Raw genomic sequence first — 14,312 nt, 5'->3', positions numbered from 1 at the left:
AGGGTGACCAGAGGCCGCCGCCGCCTCCTCCTCCTCCTCCTCCTCCTCCTCCTCTTCTTCTTCTTCTTCTTCTTCTTCTTCTTCTTCTTCTTCTTCTTCTTCTTCTTCTTCTTCTTCTTCTTCTTCTTCTTCTTCTTCTTCTTTTTGAGACAGGGTTTCTCTGTGTAGCCCTGGCTGTCCTGGAACTCACTCTGTAGACCAGGATGGCCTCGAACTCAAAATCCGCCTGCCTCTGCCTCCCAAGTGCTGGGATTGAAGGCCTGTGCCACCATGCCCAGCTAACCAGGCACTTCTTAATGAACAAGTATCTGTTAGGCCACATGGCTCTTGGGAAACCACCAAGCCCTATTGATATCACTCTGAACTCATTTGTTTAATATCTAGAAGCATAGATTCTAACCTCCTTGATAGATACATTGTTAACTTTTCAATGACCCAAATAATTTTGATCCATTCAAACGTTCCCAGAAAGCAGCATAGTGTCTTATATCCAGAAGTCATATGGTATATGTGTGCGAGACTGAAAGAGCTCTATTAAGAGAGGTTTATAAATGAGCCTTGGTGTGGAGAGATGAGAGTTTCTGGAGTGGTATGGCCTGTGTGTGGTATCTGAAACCTCTAAGTACAGTCTTCAGTGACACAGGAGATTGCAATAGAAGAACACCTCTGTTTTCAACTGGAAAGGCTATAAAAGAAGGCCACCACCTCTGCTTCGGACTGGGGGCTAGAATAGAAGGGTACCTTTGTTTGCAGTGTGGAGACTAGAAAAGAAGGGCACCTCTGTTTGGGGTCAGGGGAAAACAAATAGAAGGAACCTTTGTTTGCACAGTGGGGCTAGAATAGAAAGGCACCTCTGTTGGGTGTCAGGGAACTACAATAGAGGGACACTCCTGTTTTGGGTGTGGGCTTGGTTAGAGGGGACTATAAAAGTAGGGCACCTCTGTTTAGAGTGAGTAGGGCAATAATAGAAGAGTACCCCTGTTTGAGGTGGAGGAGATAGAATAGAAAGGCACCTTTGTGATGGATCCAGACAATAGCCTGGATTTCTGTTTTAGTGCTCTTGGGAGTTTTATGCCTTCATATGGGACACGTTTCAGGACAAAAGGAATCTATAGAGATGGGGAGAACATCTGAGACTGCTTGAGAGAGAAAGAGACTCAAGTTGTGGTAGCGTGTAAGCCACACCTGTTGCTACCTGTTCTAACTCCCACTGTACAGCTGCACAGAGGACCATGACCAGACCTGGAGAAGGAAAAGACCCACCCAGATGAAGCCAAGCTCAAGTAAAAAGCCTCAAATGGATCCAGTGGTGATAGTTGGACACTATTAAGTGTTGGAGTGGTCTCTCCCCCATAACTAGGGAACTAAAACACTTCCAAACATACTAGGTGGGCAGAGTTTCATAGAACATGCTTTTGCTTTAAAAATATATTTGATTATTTGGGGGAATTTCATATGTTTACTTCTAGCCCTCCAACTCCTCTCAGATCCCCTCTCATGCCATAGGCCCTCCCAAATTTATGTCCTCTTCTCATAACCTACCAAGTCCATCCAGTAGCGGTCAAACACAGTAGAGTATAGAGTCACCCACTGGAGCATGGGTAACCTACTAGGGACCACTTCCCAAACGAATGGGATGCTCCTATCCCTGAAGTTTTCAACAGTCAAAGCTTTTCAGCTAAGTGTGGGACTAGTGAGCTCTTCTCCATCTATGTTAGAATTCTGATGAGTTGACCTTGTGTAGGAAAACACACTCACTGTGAATTCATGGGTGCAATAGCCTTACCATGTCCAGAATATAGTGTTTTGTAGCAGCCCTTCCCAGCCTCTGGATCTTAGGACCTTTCTGTCCTATATATTATGCAAAGTTTCCTGAAGCCTGTGGGGGAGAGGATGTGGCATAGATGTCCAATTCAGGGGCTGAGCCTCATTCTCTGTACTCTGACCAGCTGTGAGTACCTGAATCAATCACTACCCACTGAAAAAAAGCATATATCAGATGGTGGTTGAGAGCTGCATAATTCGTGGGTGTGTAGATAAACATTTAGAAAGCAGTTAGATCTTGTGTCCATTCAGCAAAGCAATAGTAGAATATATTTCCCAAGGTTTTATATCTTCCTCAGCTACAGATTTTTCTTTACAGTACCAGGCGTAGATTCTGTTTTGTGAAGTGGGCATTAAACATGGTCAGAAAGCAGTTGGTTATCCCATTCTTGCCTCTATTGCACCAATGCACACATCTTGCCAGGCTGTTCATCACTGTAGCTTGCATGCTCACAGCTGGGTAAGGCTTTTGATGACTTTTCTCCCCAAGGAGCCTGTTTAACATCTTCCAGCTCATGAAAGCTAGCTACTATGGAAGAAACGTCCAATTTCAGTTCCAATTCGATTTCTTCCATGTCCTGACTCACATGTGTGGTATGTTCAACAACAGGAGCTTACCAACATGTTCTGATGGGTAACCAAGAACAGTGGGTATGGTGGTTTGAATATGCTTGGCCCATGGGAAGTGGCACTATTAGGAGGTATGGTCTTGTTGGTGTAGGTGTGGCTCTGTTGGAAGAAGTGAGCCACTGTAGGGGTGGGTTTTAGGTCCTATGCTGAAGCTCTGCCCAGGGTGGAAGAAACACTCTTCCTGGCTGCCTTCAGATCAAGATATAGAACTTTTATCTCCTCCAACAGCACATCTACCTGGATGCTGCTATGCTTCCCACCATGATGATAATGGACTAAACTTCTGAACCTATAAGCCATCCCTAATTAAATGTTTCCTTTATATGAATTGCCTTGGTCATGGTGTCTTTTCACAGAAATGGAAACCATAACTAAGACAGTGGTGTTCATTCTTTTTATTATCATCATTTTTATTATTACTATTATATGTAAGTACACTGTAGCTGTTTTCAGACACACCAGAAGAAGGCATCAGATCTCATTATGGATGGTTGTGAGCCACTATGTGGTTGCTGGGATTTGAACTCAGGACCATTAGGAGAGCACTCAGTGCTCTTAACTGCTGAGCCATCTCATCAGTACCCCCACCCTTCTTCTTCTTCTTCTTCTTTTTTTTTTTTTAATCAACTTAATACAAGCTAGGGTTATTGAGGAAGGAGAAGTCTCAATTGAGAAAATACTTCCATAAAAATAGGCTTGTAGGCAAGTTTGCAGGAACAGTTTCTTAATGGATGATTGGTATGGGGAGGGCCTAACTCACCATGGGCAGTGCTGCACCTGAGCAAGGTAAGTGAGCCATGCAGAATAAACCAGCAAGCATCACCCTGAGTGCCTTCTGCATTAGTTCCTGCCTTCAGGTTCCTGCCTTGAATTCCTGCCCTGACTTCCCTTTATGGTAGACTGTAAGCTGTAAGCTGCAATGACCCTTTCCTCTCCTAGTTGCTTTTGGTCATGGTGTTTTATTACAGCAACAGAAAGTACACTACGATAAGTGGCAATATTCCCTTTTTTTTTTTTTTTTGGTTATTTTTTCGAGACAGGGTTTCTCTGTTTAGCCCTGGCTGTCCTGGAACTCACTTTGTAGACCAGGCTGGCCTCGAACTCATAAATCCGCCCGCCTCTGCCTCCCAACTGCTGGGATTAAAGGTGTGCGCCACCACGCCCGGCTAATATTCCCTTTTTAAAGGAGTTTATGGCACCATCACTTTGGGCCAACAACTTAAAGGGTGCTATCTCACACTTAAACTGGGCTCTTTATTTAATAGCAATATAGTGCCAAGAAGCCTTATGTATCTCCATATAAGATCAATAATTACACTTAAAAATCTCTTGCTGTGTCATTGGTCCCATTCAACTGGCTCCTATAGATATTCCAAGCTAATCACACATTTCTTTTTTTAATTTTTATTAGATATTTTCTTCATTTACATTTCAAATGCTATCCCAAAAGTCCCCTATACCCTCCCCCCGCCCTTCTCCCCTACCCACCCACTCCCACTTCTTGGCCCTGGCGTTCCCCTGTACTGGGGCATATAAAGTTTGCAAGACCAAGGGGCCTCTCTTCCCCGTGATGGCCAGCTAGGCCATCTTCTGCTACATATGCAGCTAGAGACACAAGCTCAAAAATATGGAACGCTTTACGAATTTACATGTCATCCTTGCACAGGGTCCATGCTAATCTTCTCTGTATGGTTACAATTTTAATATATGTGCTGCCGAAGTGAGCACTAATCACACATTTCTAAGGATTTGAAGCTAGGATTCACGTATGACACTAAACATGTGTCATTTGTCTTTTTGGGTCTGGGCTACTTCAGTGGGCATGACTTTTTCTAGTTCCACCCATTTATGAACAATTTTTCATGAGTTTGTTTTCCTTTATAACTGCATAAAATTCTCATTGTGTATATGTATCACAGTTTCACTATCCTTTAATCAGTTGGTGAAAATCTATGCTGTTTCCACATTCCAAGAATCTGCCTGTCTCTGCCTTCTCCATCCTACACTAGAATTATAGACACATGGTACCAAGCCTAGGGTCTGAACTAAGGCCCTTATACTTAATGCAGCAAGTACTTTATCAACTGTGGCATCTCCCAAGCCCAATATTAGGTTTTTGAGATACATACTTTTGTGGCATGTAGCTTTAGTTCAGTCCTATTTATTGCTATGAAGTTTTCATTGGGCAAATAGGCTACAATTTGTTTAGCCATCCTTTTATTGATGGCCATGGTGCCCATAGTTCTTTTCTAATAGTGATATGGTAGGCATGCTTACTTTTTGTTGAATCCAGAGCCTTGGGCAGCTAAAATAAAATAAGTTAGCTTTACTAAAATAAGTTATATCCCCACACATGAAGGAACAGAGACCAGTGCAGAAAGATAGGATGGTCTTCCTTAAATTGTTACTCCAATCATCCTAGGTGGTTTCTTTTTAAATTTATTAACAGTGGGAAAGAACAGAATTAGTTACACATTTACCTCTGCAATTAGAGAATAGATGAAGGTTTAACATTTGCTACGAAGGACAAATATGGAATGCATCCACGAAATAGAAAAGAAGTATTTTCCAGGAAAATCAAATGTCAGTCTGGCCCAGTGGGTGGAAAAAATCATAAGGGAGATATAAAATCAAGAGCCACTGGGACTTGAACACAGTGATGGGCTATTTAAGCAGAACCAGAACCATCGAAGTATAAAGCAAGTCAGAAAAAGACACTGGCAGGGTAATGGTACATTTATTTATGCTCCCTGCTGTGCAGAGGTATTCATTGCTGAAACAGTCCCTAAGTTAAAGGGGCTACAGAAGAAGGTGATCCCAGCCTTACCCTACAGGGAAAAAAAAAAAAGAAGTGAGGCTTCCAAGAGGTGGCAGCCCTGGAGTAGTGTGGGTGAACACAGTAATTTGCAGCAGCTTGTGAGAAGACAGATGCTTTCACATAGAAGACCTTGGGGAAACAGGGAAGGATTGAGGCAAGGTGACTCTGAGTGGGGGAGCATTGAAGGTAACGGCCAGTGTCTGTTCTAGGACAAGGGAGCGGCTTTCGTATGATTAAGGCTATTAAGAAATAAGAACGTACACTCATACATGTATTTAACAAGCAGAGTCAAAAATGCTTGCTGTAGGAGGGAAAATGAAGAAGCCAGCCCCTAGGACAATGATGTGTCCGTTTGACTTGAGCCAGAATAAACTCGCCAAGTTTCTTGATTCCCAGGGGACACAGCTTTTTCATTTTCGTGCCAAAAGACCATCTCCTAGGATATGGAGACCATCTGTGTCAAGGAGCAAAGCCCTTAAAGATGATTTCAATGTAAAATGCAGCGTGACGGGGGCCATATTGTCTGACACTGTCCAACCCCTTTCGTATTTCAACAAGTTAAGCACAAAGGAAGTAAAAAACGACCAGCAACAATGAACCAGAATTCCCAGACAGCTCCAGGGGAGAGGGAGAAGGCTTTGACAGAATTAAGACAAGTCAGTATGGATGTGCACAAAGGTGTCTAAAACCACTAAGTACAGGGTTTGAAGTGAGCAAAGAAAGATGACCAGCTTAGTGAGAAACCACAGCCATGGGCCCCACGCTGCCCCAGCTCCTTGCCACTGGGGATCACAGTGGGAAGGAGAGAGACTGCCTTTCCTGCTCACATACAGGCTACCAGCTTGCATGAGCCCCTGTCCCGCAAGCCTTTGCAGCTGCCAGAATGAATTCTGCTCAGGCCTTGTCACTTTCGAGCAGTAGCTCAGCTGGGCTTGATAGCATCAGCTCCATAATCCACAAACTCTTGTCTCTCATACTTCAATAATTAGAGTCAAAATGGTATGCTGTTTGGGGCCTGAGTCCAGGAGAGTGAGAGAATATATAGAGCAGAGGTTCTCAACTTTCCTAATACTGTGACCCCTCACTACAGTTCCTTATGTTGTGGTGACCCCCAACCATAACATTATTTTTGTTGCTACTTCATGACTCTATTTTTTGCTACTGCTATGAATCACAATGTAAATATCTGATATACAGGATATTGAGTTGAGCTGCTGATATAGATGAAACAAGACTGCTATGAGCTCATCATTGCTGCAGCCAGGAGAGGTGCCTTTGGAAACTTATTGTATACTGTTCATTACTTTGTATGGGTTGGAAAATTCCCATTAAAGAACAATGCCAATAATGACAAAAGAAAGAAATCATCTCTCATTTCTCGCTCCTCATAGAAAATTCTTAACAAGTATTTCTAGCTATGGGGTTTGGGCAGGATACTGAGAGGCAGGTAGATGGATGAATTGTGTTCTTCAGTCAAAATCACCTGGAGAAGATAGACAGAACATGCACAGACATGACCACAGAGGTCTGAAGAAAAAGCAGCATGAGAGGAAGAGAGGAGAAAAAAAAACCAATCTGGTTCGTGTACTTTGAAAGGAATAACTGGGAGAGGAAGGATTTGAACTGCTTCCCAAAAGAAGAAATTGTCTTAGGTGGCTCCGTGGGAGGCAGATGTATGTGGTGGGTAATCTTGGTTGTCAACTTGACTACATTTGCAATCAACTAAAACTCAAACAGCCAGGCAGGTCTGTGATTTATTTTCTTGATTGGATCATTTTGAGATGGGAAGAGCCACCCTAAATCCGGGCGACCCCTTTTGCTAGCAGCCTAAATAAAGCACATGGGAAAGCACGTGGAAGAAAGACGATTGTGCTTTTTGCCTGCTTGCCCTTACGCAAGTTGGCAAGTTCATCTATCTTCTGCTGCAGCATTTCTTCCATGGTGTAACATTTGTGAGGCTGGGAAAGGCTTTGCCTAGAAAAACTGACATGTTGGTAAATACAATAGATTCTTCCTCATTTGGTAACTGCATATTCACAACAAATTGAAAGGTCAAATTGGAATTGCAAGTTTTATAATCTTTGGAATTCCAGGATGGAACTAGGCTCGATGGAAAGAGTACCCAACTATTCAGCCTTTTCTTTCCCTACCTTTGGTTTCATTCCTTACCACAGGAAGGTTCATGCACAGTCAAGTAGCTGTCTCGGCTCTCATGTAGAAAATTTATCAAAACTGCACAAGCAGCCCCATTTAGGTCACAGGTCAGACCTAGGGGTACTTCCACTAGCAGCATCACTGTTTGCTTTTGAGAAGATGGAAATAAAGAGGAGGAAATAAACAATCAGGTCTTTGAAGAGGGTTTTTTTTGAGAGAAAAACAACAAATTCAAATATCTCTGTTCTCTTCGGACTAGGAGTAGTATGAACAGGACTCAGGTTCTGGTGGACATTCTTTCTTGGTCCTTCAGAGTCTCTTCTTCCTTTGTTAAAGGAAGCCCAGATGCAGAACCTCAAAAATGTAGTATGCAGTACAAAGACCCTGTCTGTTATTTTCTAAAATCTTCAGACTCCTACTTTATAAAAAAATCTACAAAATGCACATGATAACATGCTACAACACATGCCATGATATGTACATGTGTACACACACACACACACACACACACAAATAATTGAGTGTAATAAAAATGACAAAGAAAACCCACAAAACTCACCCCTGTTGGCAAGGCGAACCAATGCCACACAGCACTGTCCACTCAATATTATGTTAGGCACTTAGCATGATGTAATCACACTCTGAATAATAATGTAGCTTCTTTGATTTCTCTCCTTCCAAAAGAACGGAGCAGACATTTGAAATTGCTTTTGAGGGGAGGTGGATTAGAAAGATAATGAAGTGATGTCACAACATTTTGAAAAACATGTTCATGAGCATATCTTAAGCATGAGGTAAGAATCCTTTTTCATAAAAAACATTGCTCTTGTATATCTCGAGCTAAAGTCTATCTCAAACAGGAGAGAAGGTGAATAAGCCAAATCACATTGAATTAAAGCAGAAGAAAAGGGTATGCTGCAGTGACAGATCCTTGCTTCACATGTGGGAAGCCCTTTGTTTCATCTCCAGCCTGAACACATGGACAAACACACGCACATACACATACACACACGTATAAACACACATACACACATGCACACACATGCACATGAACACATATAAACACACGCACACACACACACACACGTGCACACGCACACACACACACACACACACACACACACACGAAAAAATGTTTGTCTTATCCTCAAGGAAAATGAACATTTCTTGCCAGTTTCTACCTCTCATGGCACCAATTTGCCTCAAACTATTTCTCATGAATAATGTGCTAATTATAACTAACTATTGGTCATTTGTTATAGGAGAGTAAGTGACTGGAAGGATCATGACAACCAAGAACTGCACTTCTATTCACATACTCTACAGTTAATTCTGTGAAGGTAGTGGAGCTGTGGGGTTCAAAGGAAGGCTTTAGAGCCACAAGGCTTGGGATTGTGCTCCAGTTTTGCCACGTGAGAACTGGGTAACTTTATAACCTTTGTTTCTGTAAACCAGTGATAACAAATAGTAACAATAATGTATATTTCATAGGATTGTTTTGGAAATTAAGGTAAAATACATATAACATTAGATGCATATTAAACCCAAAATAAATATAATTGAAATATCATGATGATTATTAATAGGTGTCTAATTTTTAACTATTGCTCAGTAGCATCTTGTTTAGAATTAGTGAAGCCTAAATATACTCAGAAAGCATTACTAGCAGAAATAATGACAGGAACTGATATTTGTTAGAGATTTATGTTTTTATTTACTTACTTTATATTAAAATAATTATTAGTTCTTTGAGCATTTCATAAATATGCTTGATAATTTTCAAACTCCCCACAATCCTTCCCAGACCTATATACCCCTTTCCTACTTAACCAAATCTGTATCCTTTTCAACCAATCAAGTATTGTTTGTTCTGCCTGAATATTCTTGAATGTGTGTGTGTGGCCTTCCAGTGTAGCTTTGTTTACTTATGAGGAATCACACTTTTAAAGAAAACTGACTCCCCCTTTTCCAAGAACCTTTCAATTGCCAATAGCTCTTTAACTCGAGTGGAACCTCATGCCTACACACTTCTGTCTTCTTATAGTCTTTCTGGTCCCTCTTCTGCAAAGATGTCTGAACCTTGGAAGGAAGGGATGTGATTTAGGCATTCCACATTCTCTTATTCTATGCTCTTTGGCCAGTCATGTATCTCTGTATTATTAATCATCATCAACTGCAAATAGAAGCTTTTTGATGAGGATTGGAAAGTGCATGATCAATTGGTATAATCATAAGTTATTAGTAGTTGGTTTAATATATGTCCATTTAGTAGAATAATAATACTCAGTTCTTCCTTAGGGTTTGTGTCCTATTTAGACTCAGCTTCTTGGTCTGACAATGGTGTTGTGTGTGTGAGTCTCATCTTGTGGATCAGCACTCAAATTCTATCAGATAATGGTTGGTTACTCCCATAATGTTCATACCACTATTGCACCAGTGGGTGTGTCTTACAAGGCCAGATGTTATTGTGACTCACAAGGATCACAGCTAAATAAAGAGAGACAGTTCCTTTTCTTCTTTGGTAGTGTGTCTAGTGTCTTCTAGTGCTATTAAAGCTAAGAAGTTGGGATGAGGCTTCCAGTGAGTATCAGTTTGAGATTTTCATGTTTTCTGACTCACACATGTGATGTCTTCTACTATAGGGTCTTACTGTTGAGTTTTGGGAGGTAACAGACAGCATTCATTTACTTATTTCTGGTACTAAGGATGGAATTCAGGACCTTACACATGCTAGGCAAGTAAAGATCCATTTTATGTGAGGTACTTTTCTAAGCTTTTTACTGCAAGTATCAGATCTTTGGGGAGGGTATTATCATCATTCACAACATTTCACAACAGTTCATTGGACCTGATTTACCCAGCTAACTATTTAAAACACATTTCAGACTATTTTATGTGTATGAGTATTTTGCCTGCACCATGTGCTTGTCAAGTGCCTGTGGAGGTCAGAGAGGGTTTCTGATACCCCAGAACTGGAGTTAATAATGGTTGTGAGCCACCATGTGAGTGCTGGGTATCAAATGCAGGTCCTCTGCATGAACAAGTGTTAACACATAAGCCATTTCTCCAGCTGCATACAGCTAATTATTGATGAAGCCCTATTTCAAATCCGTGTCTCCGTTTTGCTTTCCTGTTTGAGTAGGAACCTTCTTATTCTTCCAGCAGCAGTGGTGGTATACCTTCAGAATGCTAATTAACAAGTCATTACTTCCACCTAACTCACACTAGTGCTTTCGGGAAAGGGACTCACAAAAGGATTCCTTCCAACCATGTTGGGGAAACTCGAGGGTATACTTATTCCCACTTAGAAGTGGATGACAGCTGCCCCTCCAAGCCAAAACACAGAATTGGAGAGAGGTGCAGTTGCCATGGAATTAGCCACTTCTATGATTACTACACTTTTTCGGGTGGGGACAACCAGGTTGTAAGTAAAAAAATCATGTATAGACAGTGGCTGGTGGTTTCATTCCTTTTTAAACACATCAATGTTTGCAGGCAAGAGTGATGATTTGTCCAATAGAATTGATTGACAACTTAGGTTTTGTTTGCTGGACAGATCTCCAGTAGGGAGTTTATTTTACCATGGAAATGTATCCAATGGATTATTGGCAAATGACAAGCTCTGAACTAGCTATAGCCCTTCTAGCCAGCAGGGTTTCTGGAGGGCTGCCCCGTAGGAAAAATCGTGACTTAATGCCAGGTGCTAGAGAGGAGTACCAGGCTGGGACCCTGTCCAGTGGAAATAAGTGTTCTGCTTCTAATGTGCGAAAATCACAGATGATATCGTCTAGAGGGAGACTTGGAGGGCATTGCAATGAAAATGCTTTAATATACTGCAAACCTGAGAAATGGAGGCCTCAAGAAGAGGACCAGCTTTTCTAAAGTCGCACGACATGCTTCCCTTTTCTTCAGTTTGCTAGGAAAAGTGTCTTCTTATTTGCATCTACTGCGGGGCACCCTGGGACAAGCTCCTTCTGGCGTGATTATCAGCTGTGCTAAGTCTGCACAATGAGAGGTTTTCTTTCATTTAAAACTAATGTTGTCTCACCAGTTGAAATTGAAGTCCCCGAAAGGATCATTTCCTCACTAGGATAATTTTGCTACAAGCTTTTCATTAATCCAATCATAAATTCAATAATGCTATTTGGCAGCTTACTGAAGTCTTCAGGAACCACAGGGGACAGGATGCATTGTCTGTTTTTATAACAAGAAAAAAAAAGAAATTAAGAAAGAAAAAAGAAAGAAAGGAAGAAAGATGCTAAATAAGCTCAACTATAAAATGTGTTCAGTGTCATATAACGTAGGAAACTTCCCTATGGATCCAATGAACAAAGGTGGTGTACTGAGCACCTGCTATGTAGCACACACTGCTAGGAGCACTGAAGTGGCACTTAGAAATTAGTCCCTGGCCAATCAACTACATCCTTAGGAGTTTTCAGCCTTCAACAAATACTAGTTTATAAAATGAAACCCCCTGAAGCCAGAAATATCTGTGCCTTACTCTAATTTTGGTACTTGGTAGGTTGAGGTAGGAAGATCATAATTTTGAGGCCAATTTGATTTATGTAGTGAGTTCCAGGCTAGCCAGGGCTACAAACAAGCCCGTGTCTCAAGAACACCACCACCACCACAAACAACAGCAACAACCATAAATGATGTTCCTAATACAGAAAACAAAGAAGTAAATTCCATAAAAAAAAATTTAACTTTAATCCCAGCACTTGGGAGGCAGAGGCAGGTGAACCTCTCCATTCTAGGCTAGTCTGATCTACAGAGTAAATTCCAGGACAGCCAGGGGTTGCAGAGAAACCTGGTCTCAAAACACCAAATGGTTGAATGAATGAGTAAATTAGCAAGTAAATAAGCACATAAATAAAGAGATTTAAACAATGTTCAGAAGAAAGAAAATTCCTATCTGCTGAGACCAAAGAAAAATTAATGGGAAAGGTGATATTTGATTAGACCTTCAATCTAGATAGGATTTTAACTTGAATTAAGTCTTAAAGGAAATCTAAGATGGTGTACATGAGCTACCAGCACACCAGAAGACATAGAAGTATCAAGTTAGCTAGAATATTTTTCCTTTCCTTTTTTTTCTTTTTGTCTTTTCAACATAGGATCTTACATTGTACCAGACATTGTCCTAGAACTCACTGTGACCCAAGGTGGCCTAGAATTCAAGAAACAGTCCTCCCTTAGGCTCCCCAGGGCTCGGACTACAGGCACAAGTCACTAAGCCACCATACATTACTAGAATGACATCTGCAAATTGGGTTTTCTGGAACTCCTTCAGAGGATGTGCAGAGAAAGAGGAAGGTCAGACAGAAGGAACACCTACCCCGATTTCAACCAAAGTGCCTCTACTTTGATCTATTTTCTACATTAAAGTTCTAAATAAGATCGCTGGGGAAAATGTGCCCCACTTGTTAAAATAAAAATTTTTATAGTACCTGAATAAGAACACAGGTCAGTCACAAGGTGAGGGAAAAAGTGAGACAGAATTAGCAATAAGCTAGGGCATGGGTAGGCTACACGGGGTGGGGACATTGTATTTCAGGCTTAGCAGACAGGTCATTTCCTCAGGTAGAGGCATTGAAGGATGGGTGAGGTAGCTGACAGATGAGTGGGCAAAGGAGAGAGTGTTGTTGAAATATTGGTGGCATGGGCCAGTAATCCCAGGCATTTGAAAGTAAAGACAGGAGGATTAGAAATTCAAGGGCATCCTTGCTTCTATAGTGTTTTTGAGTCTCGCCTGGAATGCTTGAGGCACTGTCTCAAAAGACAAAGTATAAGCTGGATGAGTAACAAGGTCCACAACACAGAGGGCTTTATAGACTATATCAGGGGTTGAGGATTGTATTTTGAGTATAGGCACCTTTTGTATATTTGAAGAATACACAACTGACTCTAATAATCTAATATGTAGTTTTAAGGAAATTGATCACTGGCTACATGAAACATTGATTGAGAAAGGTAAGAGTGACCCGTGACACAGGAGTATTGTGTGTGTGTGTGTGTGTGTGTGTGTGTGTGTGTGTGTGTGTGAGAGAGAGAGAGAGAGAGAGAGAGAGAGAGAGACAGACAGACAGACAGACAGAGACAGAGAGACAGAGAGAGACAGAGAGACAGAGAGAGACAGAGACAGAGAGAGACAGAGAGACAGAGACAGAGAGAGCAAGACTGAGAGAGATAGACTGAAAGATGGAGAGAGACTGGGAGAGCAAAAACGAAGGAACACCAATGAGAAAATGCTAGGTATACAGCTTTTTTGCTTTAAAGTAAAGCTACATGATATTTTAGTGGGGAATTTTTGCATCATTTAGACTTCCAAAAAATAATTACATCACTCTTTAGCAATATGGGTCTTCCCAGTGAAATGGTTATTTATCATCTTTTGACAGAAATGGACTACCAGGCCATTTTTTCTCACTTAAAAAAACTTATCTATTTATTTTATGTATGTGAGTACACTGTAGCTGTTTTCAGACACACCAGAAGAGGTCATCAGATCCAATTACAGATGGTTGTGAGCCACCATGTGGTTGCTGGGAATTGAACTCAGGACCTCTGCAAGAACAGTCAGTGCTCTTAACCTCCAAGCCATCTCTTCAGCCCCCTATTTAGAGTCTTTTGATTTGGATTCTAATGACATGCCTGGCCACATATATGTGTCATGCATTTATCAGTTTGTGCAGAAACCTTAACCATTTTCATGCTTTGTATTGCTTATGCTACTTTTCTCTGTATACCTCCAGCTCCTTAGGGCCATTATAGAAATTCTACCTATTCTACTGCTAAGACTGCAGAACCTAGAGGAGAAGGTGCTACTGCCGCTGTGCTTAGCCAGCATAATTCCTAGTGCATTCTAAATATCCATCCTATTATC

At 41.3% G+C, this 14,312-nt stretch overlaps 1 non-coding gene across 1 annotated transcript; it reads right to left on the bottom strand.

Annotated features, from left to right (window-relative positions):
* Positions 1-4,075: 4,075 nt before the first annotated feature.
* Positions 4,076-4,182, bottom strand: Gm25023. Its single transcript, XR_003953123.1, has one exon. It is a non-coding gene; the product is annotated as a U6 spliceosomal RNA (small nuclear RNA).
* Positions 4,183-14,312: the final 10,130 nt, after the last annotated feature.

This window comes from Mus musculus, chromosome X (assembly GCF_000001635.26).
Source record: "Mus musculus strain C57BL/6J chromosome X, GRCm38.p6 C57BL/6J".
Lineage (NCBI taxonomy): Eukaryota > Metazoa > Chordata > Mammalia > Rodentia > Muridae > Mus > Mus musculus.
This window is presented reverse-complemented; position numbering and strand designations above follow the sequence as displayed.